Raw genomic sequence first — 17,715 nt, 5'->3', positions numbered from 1 at the left:
GTCAGCCCGTAGGAGGGTAATGTATGATGCCGTAAGAGATTCAGCCTTGAATTTTTCAATAGTGTTGGAACTGCTTAGGTCTACTGAGTACTTCAGAGATGGACTGAAGATCTTTTTCAGTATGACATGGACAAAGGCCTTTGGGTTTGGGATTAGCAGTAATGGTTTAAGGAGTTATACTTATGTACCAAAGCTATGAGGGTAGACTTCTGGTGGGGAATCATGATTTTTAATATGATTGGAATTGAAAAAATCTAAATTAGTAAAGCACAATTTTGAGCATGTTCCTGATGGGCTTTTGAGGGAGACTTAACTAAGAGAGATGATGATCTGGATTTGAGCAGTATACTTCTCAAGGCTGGGGGCCTGATGGATTGAAATAGAAAAGGAGAAAACTCTTTATTAACGGACTTCTTCTAGTCTTAGCTGTGAATTACTATGCTCCAGCAAAGCTCCAACCTTCGTGATACTTTCTACCTTAAGTTATTTTCATAAGTATTTTTATCTTGGCAATGCAAAAATCAGAATAACAAAGGTAACAATCCCAAAGCGAGGTATCTGGAACATATGGTCAATCAATTTTTCATCTAAATATACCTGTGGGAGCTACAGAGATGCTTCAGCTACTAAGATCACTTACTGGTCTAGAGGACTAAAATTTCATTCCCAGCAACTCACTGTGCAGCTTACAACTCTCTGTAATTGCACGTCAAGAAATCAGATGTACCCTTCCGGACACCTGCACCCACATAGCATATACGGACACAGACCCATAAATACTTAAAAAGCATTTAAAAAACGAACCTCCATACTGCCAGCCATCATAGTGGTACAATTTATATTTGTATAAGTGTTCTTTAAGAAACACTTAATTCCTACATCTTCTCTGTGTCTCTGTGTCTCTGTGTCTCTCCCTCCCCCTCTGTGTGTGTGTGCGTGTGCGTGTGTGTGCACGTGTGTGTGTGTGTGCATGTGTGTGTGTGTGTGTGTGTGTGTGTGTGTTTTTATTATCATTAGCCATTCTGATGAGGAGAATTGGTATCTCCTTTTGTCTTTGATCTCCATTTCCCTAAAACAGTGGTATTGAGCTAAAAAAAATGAAAAACAAATATGTATGTGGGTTTTACTTTCATGTATATCTGTGAACCACATGCATGCAGTTCCCATAGTAACCAGAGGAAGCCATCAGATCCCCTGTAACTTGAGTTTAAAAATGGGTGAGACACCATGTGGTTGCTGGGGACTGAACTGGGTCTTCTTCAGGAGCAGCCAATGCTATTTACTTACTGCTAAAGTGTCTCATAGGTACTGAGCACTTTTCATAGACTTTTTGGGTCTTTAAACCTTCTCAAGGGAGTGGTGTCAAAAATAACTTACCCATTTTTAAAAACAGATTACTTGGATCTTTTTCCTTTTTGTATTGTGATTTCTTTGGTTCTCATACATGCTGTAGTTTAACTTTTTCTCAGGTGAATGGTTGTTGAGTATTTTTCCTGTCCTGCAGGGTGCCTCTTGGCTGTGGGAATGCTTTGAAGCACCCCATTTTTTATTTGTGTGTGTGTGTGTGTGTGTGTGTGTGTGTGTCTTTAAGTACTTTTTCCTTGCACTTTGGAGATAATTGCTTGTGCAGAGGTCTTGAGTTGTTCCCCATATTCTTTTTTTTTCTTTTTTCTTTTTTTCAGAGCTGGGGACCGAACCCAGGGCCTTGCACTTGCTAGGCAAGCGCTCTACCACTGAGCTAAAGCCCCAACCCCCCCCCCATATTCTTTTTGCTAGTACTTTCCTCAGAGTTGGAGAGCTTACCTTTAGTTCTCTGATCTCCGTGAAGGTGATTTTGTACAGGATGAAAGCCGGAAGGTCGGCTGTAATCATGCATGTCCAGTACTCCAGTTTACTCAGCACCATTTCGCAAAGAGGATGTCCTCTCTTCAGGACCTGTTTTGGCCACTTTTGTCAAGGACTGCTTGGCTATAGATACGTGGGTTAATAATTTCCTGGAGGTTGATAAATTCAGCAGTAAAGCCGTCTTGTCTGAGAATTAATTTTATTGTTTGTCATCAGCCTATCCAAGTTACTTTGTATGTGTTGGAGGGATGGCTCAGACGTATGTGGAGGTCAAAGATAGATATTAATATTTTTTCTAACACTCTCTACCCTACTTTGTTTCTTTTGAGTCTCACACTGTGCCTGGAATTTGCCATTGCAGCTAGCCTGACTCGTCAGTAAATTCCCTCTGCTAGAACCTTTGTTTCCTGAGCAGTGATGTTGTTATAGTCTCATATTGTCATGCCAATATGAGGTTACTGGGGTCTGAACTCAGGTAACATCTGTAAATGGTTGTCTCTGTTAGAAAATTCCTGGGTGGGTTACTCTTGATTTGGTTATATGAGGTGGGAAAACAAATCCACTGTGTGTGGGATTCTTCTCTGGGCTGGGCTCCTAGACTATGTAAAAAGGAGAGAGTGAAGAGAATAAAAGCACTGATTCTTCTTTACATACTGAATGTGGATAAAATGTCATCAGGCACATCAATCTTCTGCCACTTTAGCTTCCCCATGATGCTAACTTATACTCTGAAACTGTGAAAGGACCACACCTTCCCTCCTTAAGTCGCTTTTGTTAGAGTATTTATCACAGCAACAGAAAAATAATGGGTACAGATGCCAATGTTCTTCTCAAGATTAGGAAAGTTTTCTGCTATTATTTTGTTGAATGTATTTTCTAGTCTACAAACGTTTCTTCTTCATGTTGACTATTTAGAAATGTACACATTTATTCATTTAATGGAATCTCAAAGGTCTTAAATGCCTTCTTTACACTTTCATTCTGTCTAGACAGGGACATCCTAAAAGGCCTTTCTTCAATTCCATATATTCTTTCTTTACTTGAGCAGGCATTAAACTTAATTTTGAGTTTCATTTTAGTAATTTCAGTATATTTCTTTTATAACTTTCTTCTTCTTGAACTTCCTTTTTTTCTGCTTTAACCATTTATTTGTACTCCCTTGGACCTCATTTAGTTCTTGTTCTAATTCTCTGACCTTTTAAAAGGTCTTTATCTGGTATTTTGTCCATTTCAGTGTTTGGAATTTATTGTTAGAGAGTTATAATAATCTCTTGAAGGCATGATATTATCTTCTCTATTTTTGGCATACAAATCTCCTATTCCTTTAAGGTAATCATTAGCTAGAGTTTTGTTTACATGTCTTAGACTCAGTTTGATTATAGAATCCTCACCAAGCAACTTAAGTCTTGCCTATTGTTCATGTGACCATTATTAAATTGGTATAGCTCATGGATCGCCTGCCTACTGTTTTTATTAAGTACTGTGTACTGAATATCCCAGGACCACTTTATCTCAGGCTGAGAAGCACATTATAGTCTTCCTCCCATGTTTTAAATATAATTCATGACTGTCTGCACAGAACACATGACAAGTCTCAAGCAACAAAGATGTGGATATGGACACAGGACAGATAAAGACCTTGATAAAGCTCGAAGAAAGGGAAGAAAGGCCTAGTGAGATTAAAGACAATACAGATACATGGTTAAAGTAGTAAGACAATGTGACACATGAACGTCCAGCAAAGAGAAAACTATAGAACAGAGGAGAAATCTTAAAAATGACAAACTCAAAATGAAATTGACCTATGACACACATAATCTGCTGTCTCTGCAGGCAGTGCAAGAGTTCAGCTAATCTGGTAGTGAGGGCAACAGTAGGGCAGACAACGGCGTATGTGAGCTCCTCGGTTTGCTGCTGGTTCCTACTGTGGGGCTGCTGACCTCTATTGAGTGATACATGATTTCTCTCAAGCACTCTTGGTGGTGCTACCTCTGTTGGTAAGGCCCTCTGACACTGACAGCCCCAGAATGATGAGGGACCAGAAGCATTTGCCTTCTGACCGGCAATAGTGTGTATGTGTCCAGATGCTGCATGGGGAGAGGCAGTGGTAGGAGTCACAGCTCTGTCTCTAGGAGTTCACATCCCATTCTGACATCTATGTACAGTTAGGAAACATCTGGGTGAGACGAGAACCATATAGTGAGGGAGTAGCAAGAATTGACATCCTTTTCTGCAACTAGTCATACATGCCAAGGGATAGGACTATGACTGACACCAGGCAAAATTCTCTTCAGCCTTTTTTTTGAGACTCACATATCTGGAGATTGTAAAACCATTTTAGTTGGCACTTTTCTCCTATCAACTCTTTAGTTCTATAGCATATGCTCAGAGAGGACAAATCCTGGAGCTATGAAGCTGTTTGTGCCTTTAGTAGATCCCTATAAGTAGTACAACAATGATGATATGATGCTTTCCTGACCTGTATGGGATGGTGTTGTGGCAGAGGTTGAAGAAGCAGAAACAGCCACATGGGCTCTTGATGGGAATACACCCAGTCAAGAGGCCGTGCCCTTGATATTAGAGAGCATGCACTTAGATCTCCTCATTCTGAAAGCTCGTTCCCTCTGTGTTGGTAGCCTTGCTCCCAGTGGGTCTGAATCGCAGATTAAATTAGGAAATAGACACTTCACAAGTCCTAGCTGCATACACAAGGCAGTAATTTCTCATGCCATTGTAGTGAGATATCTGTGGGGGTTCAGAGGGTGAAATTATGCATCAGTTTCTGAGCCTTAGAGCGCTATAAGAAATAGTTTACTTATACTGTGACTCCTGGCTCCAGAACTCTGGCAGCTTACTGGGAGATGATGGGAGCTTCTTTTCTAAACAAGAGCTACTTTGCAGGTCTAGTTAAGTGGACTACCAACTTAAAAGTATTGAGGACCTTTTGAGGAGACAAGATGGTCAATATTTGTAGTTACGGAGTTTCACAGAAGGGACTTTCATTTATCCTTACTCCTGAGAAAGAAGAAAATCCCCTTCCATGGTCTGAGCCCAGTGGCCAATGCTCAAGTGTTTTCTGTGTTGCTGTTCCACATCTGTAAATTCAAGAGGTTCTGACCTGTCTCATTTTGGTTTCTACTGTTCTCCCATGGTCAGACACCTCAAAATGCAGTTCTGTATTCATTTTCTCAATTCTCCTCTGTGGAGAAAATCAGTGATGGGCTCCTAGATCTTATCAACATCAATCCAGATTCTTACCTGCAATAATCCTGTATAAATTGAAAACAATCATAGCTGTAGATGTGCAAGAGGAATTGTCAGATAAATGATAGTGTGCAAAGTGAGGTAGGTCTAGGGAAATCTATAAATAACATTCCAGTCAAGATGCAACACGGCTCTACCTTTAAATAAGAGAGCTTGAAGCACCACTGGGAATCTCTTGATGTTTTAGATGGGTCCATGAGTCCATTGCTGGTCTTGGTGTAGCAACATAGCAAGACCCTGTCAGTTTACCTGCAGAGCATTATCACACAGAGTACATGGTAGAAATTTTGGAGCCTCTCTATCAAAAGTTTCAATACTACACAGAATTACTGAAGAAGAGTTAGAGACTATGCTGAGGAACGACAATGAGTTGGCCGTTTACTTCGCCTCAGTCTGAAATCTTTCCAACAGTTTAAAGAACATCACAGGCCCAATCCTTACAAAGTCTTTAGTGTAGGAAGGACAAACCCAGACCTCACCCAAATGCCTCCACTGTGGGAATGCAATTTCATATTGTGAAACTCAATCTAGTTCCTGTTTGTCCCAAGTCAAACTTAGAAAAGATTAACTCGTTTCCTTCCTTTCTTCATTGATCATAGTGCTGTCTTCTCCTGGAAGTCAATAGCTCGAGTTTTCTCTCTGTATATCTGCCACAGAATGATCCTGTATAGAAAATTCCTCCTTTTAAAAAAATTAATTAACACTTGCAAGCCATGAAACATAATTTTCTTTCAATAGAGCTTCCACATTGGGGGAAGGGGGTTCCAAAAATACAGAAGGGAAGAAAAATGGGAGGAAGAAGGGGGGAAAGCTGCCTTTTGAGAACTTCATATATTTATATCACTTTGTTTTTCATTCACACAGGGGAAATAACAAGAGGTCCTCTGATGAATGTTGCAGATCGCCATGGTTACGGTTCAGAGATGCAGCAAAGCACAATTATGGTGGGAGAGAAGAAGGAAATGCACCTCTTTGTCAGAATTTCATAGCAGCTGTAACAACACGAGAGCACCCAAATGAATGCAGAATAACTGAAATATTGTGACATGTTAAATGCCAGCACATTAAAAAATTGTATTTCAATGTCACATTATTTAAAACGACAGGAAGCATTAATTCCTGGAGGCACCAGGGAGCTACTTACAAGAGTTAGGGTGGGGGAATGGAAACCAACATCCACATGGGGTAGAGACTTTCACACTGGCATAAAAATACACTGTTAAGTGGAAGGAAAAAGAGCAAAGTAGGGAAGTAAATTCCACCTGATATTAGGAGTTAGAGCCACTGCCCTTGGTTGAGCTTAGCACCCAAGATCAGAATTAGTCAACCTAGACTTGTCTGCACACTGTGAACCCCAAAGTTTACTCTAATGAAGTTTTCCTGGTAGGGAAAGTTATTTCATTTGAGATGACAGAACCAAGGTAGATATGCTAGCTAACCAGGTCATGAATGTTTCATGCTGTATTTGAAGATGAAATCTTCTATGGTTTAGAGAAGCATGGAGACTGCTCTGAGATGTCACTCAGTTTGAGGAGTTCAGATGTCTCTGTTTAACATGTGAGTGACAGATGATCCCATTTTGAAAACAACCTGGAAGTTCTCATTCTCCAACCAACTAGTTTGGAGGTATTGTGCCTAGGGCAAAAAGCTGCTGCAAGATATCTGCATTACAAAGCAGGAGCCCCTGTTCCGATGCTCTATTTGCTTCATCCCAGAGAGGAACATGTGCTCCTATCACAGGTAAAATGCTGTCACAGAAGCAGATTCAAAAATCAACTGTGAGTTAGGCCTCACATCCACAGGGCATCATGATGTCTCTTCGCAACAGTACAGTTATTGTTTATGTCTCAGTAGTTTCTTACACTATGCACTCCACTATAAGACAACTGTCAACAAGATGACCCTGAACTATCCTCTCAGAGAAACAAACACTTCTAAACGCTACTTCTATTGTAGTTTCATGAACATACTTTCTTACAAGATTCTTGAACTAACTAGGGAAAATTTTAAAATGTTTCTCTGAAAACTGTACCAAATAAGGCTTAGAACCAGATATCCTTTGGGGCTTTAGGACACATGCCCCTCCATTATGAGAGAGCCATGCCTTCTGTATATTCCACTCCATATGGTTTTGGATTGCTTCTGTGCATACATAGAGAGTTCAGAATGGCATTAAATAGCATCAATTAAACATTTAGAATTCTTTAAGCTCCTCTTCCTTATATTTGTTACATAACAAGACATTCCAAAACTGACTCTCCTAAAATAACCACTCAATTTAACCAAGGCATGACTTTAAGGGCCAAGATTTCAAGGAGAACACAATGCATTTGAGTTTTCTTTGTTTCTTAGTGAGGTTTCCCATTGTTTCTTAAGGTAGACTTATCTCATCTCAGTTGTCTCAGTCTACATACAGAGATGATACAGGTATAAGTCTTCCAACCAACAATTAAAATCCTTCATCAAATAACTCAGACTTTGAACTCACACACTGGTCTATTAGCTAGGGATAATAAATCTACTCATACTCAGTAGATGTAATTTGCACCAAAATCATTTCCTTAGCCTTTATACAAGGATTTAATGCTAGATAAATTCAACTAATGATTAATCTTTGAATGATTTTTATGAGTTCCTGTATGGGTAGAGGTCAGAATTTTCCTTTTCTTGAATTTTGAGATCCAGTCTCTCATTGAAACTGGAGTTCACCTATTTGACCAGGTTGGTTGGCCACCAAGAATCTTTTTCTATCATCTGTTCAGGACTGTGATTACAGAGCCATATTATGGCCAAGTGTAACCTTTTATTTAGATTCAGCTGGTTGAACTCAGTTCTGCAGTCATACCCAACACTCATTTTCTGAGCAAGTCATCTTCCCGTGTCCAAGATTCAAATAATTTAACCAGAGAACGTGTGGAATTTAATGGTCAAAGTCATTTTAACTTATCTTCCTTTCACAGATAAATACTTCTCAAAGAATCAAGTAGTTTGTGATAGAAACTACAGAATTGCTTAAATCAAGGCCATTGATCTCATTTTCCAGAGTTTCCCCAAGACTTTCCCCATAGTCATAAAGTTGGACAAGTAGTAATAAACACTAACAGCTTTACTTTTGGAACTCAGGTACAGCTTGTCTCATAAACCAGGGGAAAAGACTAAACACTGCCATTGAGTTCAAACATAGAAAAAAGTACAACTGATGAGGGAATTTGATGATTTTTTTATACTCAGAGAATGCACTCTTGTATTCAGCACTCACAATCAGAAACAGAACTTGAGCAACACTCCCTACTCAGTGTAGTGCCTTACCATTAGTGGTTATAAAGCCATGTGTTTTGATCTGAATTATCAATTTATAAAATTCCTGAGTATTTAAAACCCATATAATTTCCTGCTTTTGTCCTTAAAATTTCTGAAATTCATAACATGTACTTGATATTTATCATATTTCATTGCTTATCAAACTGAGGCAACTGATGAATATTTGTCCAATGTTAATTTTGTGGTTTTATATGGCATTATATTTTGTGGGTTTTGCTTTATTTTTAATTAGATTTTTTATTTACATTTCAATTCCCCTTTCCCATTTTCCCATCCATAAACCCCCTATCCCATCCACCCTTCCCCTTCTTCTATGACGGTGTTCCCTCACCCACCCCTTACCTCCTTTCCCTTCTGACATTCTCCTACACTGGGGGGTCCAGCTTTCGCAGGACCTTGCAAAGGCTTCTCCTCCCATTGGTGCCCAACAAGGCCATCCCTTGCTACATATGCAGCTGGAGTCATGGGTTTGTCTATGTGTACTCTTTGGGTAGTGGTTAGTCCCTGGGAGTTCTTGTTGGTTGGTATTGTTGTTCTTATTGGGTTTTGATTTATAAAGTCTGTGCGTTTATTGTCAACATACTTTGAAGCCAGTGTAAAGATGAGGGGTGTAACTCAGGAGTAGAACTCATGCTAAACAGGGATTTTAAGTGGTTCTAGGGACAAAAAAAGAGAAAACAAATTAAAGTCAGTGGGCTGTAGGGAATAAAGGGGCAGGTGGGCTGTTCACCTTAAATAAGCCTGTAAGATTACCTGTGAGATCTTGGACAAATCATATCATCTTTCAGTTTCTTAACTTTTCCTTAGGAAAATTGGTGTAAAAATGTATAAGCCACAAGACTCTTTGACTGAAGCCCCATGCTTTAGAGTTATTCAAACTAAAATTCTATGTCATTTTTAAAGTTAGTGAGGAAACTCTATAAGTGTATTCAACCCAAGTCACTATTGCTGCCTGTATCTGTGTGTGTGTGTGTGTGTGTGTGTGTGTGTGTGTGTGTGTGTTTGATGAATGCATGTATACATGTTTCTTTATTTGTATGTGTATATGGGTATACTCTGCAGATGTATGTGCATGCATGTGGAAGTCAGAGGTCAATATCAGGTGGGGGTTTTTTCCTGTTATTCTCCATCTTATTCTATAAACAGGGACTCTCCCTGAACTGGAAGTTCACCAATTAAGCTAGACTTCTGGTCAGCAAGACTGAGGGATCCACTTTTCTCTGGTCCTTAAAGATGAATTCCCTGCTTCCATGGTCTTCACTAAGGAACAAACTCAGGTCCTCATGCTTGTGAGAAAACACTTTACTCACTGAGCTATCTTCTTGAAGATGAAGCCACAGTTCTTGAAAAACCCCACACAATGTTAGGATATCAGACAAAGGCAGCATAAAAACATGGAAGTGTTGGCTAATTGATTGTCAAGTTGACAACTGTCAATCTAGTGCTGAATGTCTTTCAAATAAATAAATGGCGACACTGTCAGTCTGGATTAATGTGAATGCCAAAACAGTGACTGAATAGGTTCCTCCTTGGGGTGATTCTTAAGAAGAGTAGACTGGATTGAGGAAGAAATTTGAGCAATTGCTACTGGGGCATCTGCTGGATCCAGGAATAAGATTGTCAAGGCTTCCTTTGAGTGCAAGGCCATGGAGTTTCCACAGCAAGAGAACAGACTGGGCTTTAAGGCAAGTGTTTGCTTTGAGAGCAATAGTGCTTTATCATTTTATTGTTTGCTGTGTGCTCATGTCAGATAACAGGAGTTAAAAAGCATTTTAATTAGAGCTGAAGATTATACTGTGTCAAAATCCACTGGACAGCCGGCTTTCTGTGAGGAAGGAGCCCTGTCTAATACCCAGTCTCAGTAAGTTCCACGTACTTGTCATGGTTATTCTGGGTAAGTACATTAAATGGTAGTAAATTTCTCTTAGGTTTTTCAGTAATTTCTCTTACTTTTTATCCAAAAGGTAAATAGTGATTTGCCTTTTCTCAAGGAGAAAGTCAAATGCCCAGGAATACTGATAACATACATATTCTATAATTCCAGAGGCACAAGATAAAACAGCTGTTAACAGTGCCTGTCAGTTAGCAGCAATGTGTCAAGCTGCTGGTACCTGAAGCTGCCATTTGTAAAGTCTCTCAAATCTTAGTGTTCCTCCCTGTGAGCTCTATAGTTAATTATTAATGAAGGTTCTCTACCATGTCTGTCTGCCCCATCAAAATATCATCTCTATGAATCTAAGACCACATTTCTCTGCTTCTTTCATTATAGGCCCAGCACCCAGAATATTTCTCAGAGTAGAAAGTATGCCAGCCATTCCAAGCCTCAAAATCCAAGACTTAGCTAACACTGTTTGATGTGCATCATAGAAGTATAAAAACAAATCTGTCATTATCTTCTAACCCAATTTTCAGTTGACTGGATAAAGGCATATTGACAAGGCTGGTAACTGGGGGGTGCTTAAAGGAGGTTTGTTTCTGGATGGATCAAAGCGAATCATTTTGAAATCACTGCTAGGTTATGGATCAATATTATTTTGGTATTTGGAAGTCTTTCTGCTATGTTGATCCATTCACCTTTCCAATGTGATAATATATGGATTCACTGTTGATGTAGGTGATAATTACTAGGAAGGCTAAGTAGGCATTAGAGACTACTGATGGTGTGGGCAGAGGGAAGAGAATCCAGTTCAGACACTGGTGAAAAGCAGCTGGGACGTGGTTGAGGCTCAATCAACTCCAGGTCAGGGCACTCTTCACTGCCCTTTCCTCCTCCCTTGATTAGAGAAGAGTTTGCTGGAGAGATATCTTGAATGTTTATGGCTAATGGTGTTGCATATCATGCTTTCTTCTCCATTTAATTTTAATAAACATATCTGTTTTATGTATTTTTGTTCATTTGCTAGACATGAAGCTGGACAAAAAGGCTATGAACTGTGGCACCATTCTGTAGGTAGTCTCACAATATACACCATGTTCTTTTATAGACAACAAATTCAGTGGGAAGGTTTACTGGGTGAATTCTCCATAAACTGGGGTGGTATTCATCTTGTTATAAGGAAGCTAAATTGTAGTTTAAGAAAAAAGGACTTTCTGTCAACCATTCATCACCTCCAAACAATACATACCTAAAGCCCCAAAAGTATGAAGTATTAACAGGTACATATCTAGTCAGCTACAATATTGGTTCTTAGATTGGCTACCTATACTCCATAAAGAGCTATGGTCTTCATGACTGTAGGTCACTATGGCTTCATCCATCCATAGAAAGGTGCACAAAGATAGGCTATTACTCAAGCCACTATGTGTTCTTTGTGGGTTAAGTATCACACTGGTAACTGTTCTAAAACACAAATGAGGAAAAAAAGTTCCTTCTACCTCAACCTTTCAGTTGTTATCTGCTCAATGTTAACTATCAAGGTTTAATGCTTAAGAAAATATCCTTGCTGACTCATCATTGCCCTTCAGTTCCCTTCTAGTTAACAATACTGGCTTAAGAATGTTTGACTGGACCTCCCTTCTCTAAACTGTAACTTCCTTTGTGACCACAGACACATATCAGAACTGAAGCATGCTGTTTCCAGTAACCATACCACCTGGTCAGCATGACCAACTTGGTAAACTTTTGGAAGAAATTTGGTCACTATAATGTCATCATCAAACTATCCGAAGAATTTCCCTCTGACTTGCTCTGCAACTATGTTTGCTATATTTAGCTAGGAAGGCTAGCATCCATGTGGCAATTGGCTGATCTATTTAGTTTGTATTTATGGGTATAGTAATGTTCTAGAAGATATTTTGAAATATATGTTAATGTATTGCTAATAAGACAAAACTAACACCATGAAGCTTAAGATATGCCAAAACATGTCCATATCTCATTATATCTAATTGTCCAAGGACTTTAAAATAACATCCATAATATTCATTTTGACAGTCCTCTAATTTTAAGTTCTCTTTTGACTTCTTAAAAAAGAAAATTTTAGTTCTGTGCATCAAACCATGCTATGGTGCCCATTTAAGGACTAACTATAAACAGCAATTATTTCTCCTTATCCATAACCAGAATTGAAAGAAAAATGGGATGGAATATGTCAGATGGACTCTAATATATTTAAGAAATAAAAGAAAGAGGGAGCTAAAATCATCCTGGTTGCTTGCTTCCTACATTTAAAACAAATGGACTCGTTCTTATAACCAACTTAGAGTTCCTTTTAAATTTCTAAACTTAAACAAATGAAATTCTACCTGGAGTTGTATGCATCTCAGAATTATATATAGTCAATGTGAGAATAATCCAAACTCCCTCATTTTAAATTGCAGTTCAATGAGGAAAGAGGGAGCACAAACATGAATGGCTATATAGCTATATTATCCTGTTACATAATACTTCATAGGGTGATGTATACAAATCTATTCATTCCAGAAAAATCAGCCACAACAGAAATAGGCACTTTCACCCTTGTCTAGCTAAAGAAGCAAATAGTTTATTGCAAATCCAAACAAAAACTTTAGTACATTAGTGATTCAAAGGCAGTTTTCACCACTGAGAAATATACTATAGCACAGGTTTCATAAATCATGAAAGTTCAGTCTTCAAGCACACTTATAGCTTGCAGGTAGTTCCAGCAGAGAGACTCTTCTCCCCAAAAATCTTCTCTCGATTATTCACGTTGGGTCAGGATATTGTGAATTTTGTAACTTTCATGAACTTCCTAACTTGTAAGTTTCCTTAACTCTCTGTATCTCAAGAGCCTCAGCTGGAAGGACAAGTTTGATTCCTAGGAAATAGTTATATGATACAATATTTTCGAAAGAATTACTGATTTCGGACATGACAAAAATTACCATCCATTCCAGTAACATAAACAATCTTCTGTTGAGTGTCTTCAATGATGTATGGATTTATTTGGTTTCATTCTTTCTCTATTACTGGCAAGAGACATGCTCTCCATCTTGCTTATATCCCTCAATTCTTGCCATAGAAAATTTGGCTCTTCGAATTACTTCTAAAGTTCCACAGCAAAATGGAATCATACTTCCCACAATACTTTGCTTATTAATGTGTTTCTTTGGCTCATTTTTTCTGTCTGTTCCATCCCTACCTACTGGTGCTCTTAGGGAAGCAGCTGATCCTTGGCTATTTGATGCCTTCTATTGCCCATTCTAGATGTAAATGTAGCATGCTTGATAGTTTAGTAGTCTATACATCAATAATTATTTGCGAAATATCAGTGGCATATGGCACCATTTCAAGCACGAGATTGTAATGACAGGCACAAATGTTGACTACTATGCTATATTTATGTTAATCATAATATAAAATATTATAGATGTAAACTAATTATCTGAATCATTCATAGTAAATACCAGGGAAAATAACTTACGGTGATAACATAAAATAACCAGGGGTATAAGTAAGTAACATTCATCTGTTAGGAAAAAGCTTCAATGAAGAAAGAAAATTTAAATCTAGATAGAGTGAGAGTAAGTAGAAAAGGAACTAAGTCTTTGCTGGACATGAATTTGAACATTATGAAGAGTTTAGGATCTGCAACATAATACACAATGACATATATGAAAACATGATTGTATAAGAATGCATAACTCAGATTACATACCAGATTGATGATAGTCCAACAAGTATCATTATGTGATAGGATTCAATATAAAACTTGAGGTAAGCATTTAGGAAAGTTTGCACTTGAAAGAAAAAGCAGTAAGATATACTGAAGTTAACCTCATATCTAGCTGCCAAACTGATAAAACCATATTTGGGAGCAAGGGTGAGTAATCTCAGGAATGGTGGTGGGCAATATCATGAAAACTAGCAGCACTCAATATTCTTTTGGAGCTATGCAAACTCCTGATACAGATAGTTCACTATTCAAAAATGGAGCTAAGAAATGCTTATTGGACCATTCATCAAAAAAAGTTAGTGGAATGAGCATTGGATCCGGAAACCCCACCACTCAGTCTATCCTCTGTTCATAACAGGAAAATACAAACATTCTGGTGGGTCATCATTTAAAAGTAGCCAAAATATGGATGCAAACTAAATGTTCATCGGAGAATAAATGAATAAAGGATGACATACTACATAGAATAAGAAATATAAAATTCTGTCAGTTGGGACAAGATGACTGGGACTAGGGACAATATACTAAGTAAAAATTCTAAAAAAAAAAAAAAAAAAAAAATTATACTGTGTTAGTTGTTTCTCAAGATGATAAACCTAAAGTTCATGATATTGAAACTAAAAACCGTGAGATAATAAAAGTTAAGAAGCTAAGGAATGGGAAGAGGCTGATCAAATCTACAGTGTTACAGCTAGACCATAATGCATTCCAATATTCTATCCAAGAGCGTGAAGGTTAAGAACTCTGTCGCATACCTCAAACAGAAGAGAGAATTTGGCAGCACTTACCGTGATCTGGTTACAAGCTATCATAGATAGCTATGATAACTGCCCTCAGTAAATCCCCTCACAATGTACACATACGATTTTATATTGTATCTCATTACACAGACATGACAATTATGAATCCATACAAACTTAGCGTCATTCAAAGAATCCAGCTTTACAAAGCACCAGTATCTACTTGTATTTGGAAGAGTCTCGAATTGTTCTAAATTCTGTCACACACACACACACACACACACACACACACACACACACACACACACACACATACACACCCTTCCTATTTTGGTAACTTACAGCTTGTCTCTCTTTCTAGAAAAGAGACAAGTTCTCATTCCCAACCTTTAGCTTCCTAGCTCTATGGCCATCACTCCATCTCATCCTTCTACTTCAGTATTTTATTTTCCCCATAATACTTTTGTCCTTGGCCTATCACACAGAGGGCTGTTCTCCAGGGTCTTCCTAGCTAGGCACTCTCCTGCTAATTCCATTCCCTGCCTTGTTCATCTTGCTTCTCATTTCTATATTAATGGATCCCAATGCTCCCACCATAGTCTTACTCCTGCTTTTTTGTGGCATTGCTCGCCCAAACAGTGGATTCACAAGTAAATTCACTTCTCCCATGTCTTCCATCCTGAATGTAACCTCCCTCTGATGTCCCTTCTGGTTAGGGAAAGTCATCGCCATGCATCCTCTATTGTCATCAGTCTAGGCCAACCTTAAGCACTAACCCCTCTTTGGACCCCAGCATCCAGCCATCTAATAGACTTTGGGTTTCAACTTTGTAAAGTGTCTTGAAAACTTATTTTCTGTTTTATCATCTTACAAGACAGAGTAACATTTGATGGGTTTCCATCATCAGCCACCTTTAGTTCATGCCTTTGTTAATGTTCTGTTCCTGTCACTCTTTCCATTACTCCCCTACTGGGCCAGATGAAAATATCCTTACCCAGTCCTAGCTGTTCTAATGACAACAAGGCGGAGTCCAGACTCCACGACAATTACTTCCAGGCCAATCGTGACTGAGCCTTTAGAGCATCATATGGAGACAAGTGCCAAAAATATTTTGGTTTCTCTCTTTGTTTCTTTCTCCCACTCATTTATCGCCCCTCCTCATTCTTTCCTCCCTCATTCATGTCTTGTCTTCTTTTTACCATCAATATATTTTGTTTGTTACCGATTTAATTTCTATCTTTTCTCCATGTTTCACATTGTACTCCTTTTCAGAAACTTTCTTTGACCTGTCAGCACTGACCTATGGACTTCTGCAACACTAAAGGTTCCTTACTAAATACTGTATTTGTCTCCTGTTACTGTGTGTTTGCTTATCTACTTGTGAGCAAAGTCTGCCTACCTGGTTGTAATGTCTCATCACCCAGCATGTTTCTGGTTCTTATCAGTGACTTATATTTAATCGTGTTCAGAGAAGGCCCTCAACAATTCTCTTAAATACATGCATCAATATTTTCTTTCTCAAATCAAGACCTGCCATAGCTCTTAGAAGTGTCTCTGTTTACAGTGGGCCAAACCTAGATATATACAGGCTAAATGACCTGATAATGAGCAGGAGAGGCAGAATTTGAATATGTAGGTTCCAGAGACACGGTTTTCATATTATTAGATGACTAAGAACAAAAGAGAGATGGGATTGAATTCCATGTGGCCACATCACTGGGAAGTACTGGACCTAGGGATTTAGCCTGAGACTTCCCGCTCTAGAATTTATACGTTCGAATCCACCCTGCTCCTTAGAGTTTTAATTGTTTTAAAAGCAAATGCATTTTTGCTCTCCATGGACCCAGCTTTAATAAGCCCGTTTAAATATTCATAATTCAAATGTAAATTCCCCTGCTACAGCCTTCTGTGATTCACAGACTTCAGTGACTGTCCTCTGCTCTGGGTGGTGACGACCCAGTGAACTGACCTGCCCTGAGTTTATCCCACTTCCTGTATGATCAGACACCCAGAACAGACTGCTGAGCCAAGAGGTTAGAGTAATCTGTCAGAGCTTCCAAAATATTAATTGGAAAGTAATATTTCTGCTCTATAGGCAGCTGGTTCATAACCTCAGTGGGAAAGTACTAAATGGAGATTAAAAAGTGTCTTAATTCTAGGAGAAATGATAATGCTTCAGAATGTCTCAGGAGTTCACTGAGCTGGTCATTTTTTTGTTGTTGTTAATTTTCCCAAATTCACATTCACTGAGCATCTGAGTGTCCGTGGGCCCAACACATCAACCTCATCACTGTTTGGTCTTTCTGTTTCCTGTGGCCACAGTAAATTCAAATGTTGGTTTTAACACTTATGTTTTCTTCTTCCCCTTTAATCAAAGCATTCCTTAATTAGTTCAGGTTGTGAAAGAAATTGCATTAAATTTTATATTCTGGTGCCCAAATTAATGTCACTTCCACACGTGTGTATCAGTTCTCAATGCCTTCTGTTACTTAAAGTAGATTTCCATATATATCTGACTTACACAAATTTTCTACTATGTTTTTCCCATTTGTTTGTGTGGCAAATCATCAGAAGGTTAACACAATGGGATTTACATTAAGCCCCATTTTTGTGCACATGCATTGTGGAATATGCATATGAACCACTAACTTGCTGTAATACCCCTGCAATACTGACTAGCCCTCCTTCCTTTGCATGGCGAGCTGGGTTTGGACACTCTGCATTCTGTGCTGTAAGTTTCTCTGCTGCTTTTTCTTTTTTCCACTGTGATACAAACATTTTCTACATATTCATGATTCCAAGTTTTCACCTTCTTCCATAAGCTGTGTGGATAGAACCACATTCATGTATACAACTGACTACAAGCTATTCTTCTAGTGTTCATTAAATCAGGAAGTGGCCATTCCTGG

The sequence above is a fragment of the Rattus rattus genome, chromosome 2 (genome assembly GCF_011064425.1).
Source record: "Rattus rattus isolate New Zealand chromosome 2, Rrattus_CSIRO_v1, whole genome shotgun sequence".
Lineage (NCBI taxonomy): Eukaryota > Metazoa > Chordata > Mammalia > Rodentia > Muridae > Rattus > Rattus rattus.
The sequence above is the reverse complement of the archived record's forward strand: the minus strand, read 5'-3'. Positions refer to the sequence as shown.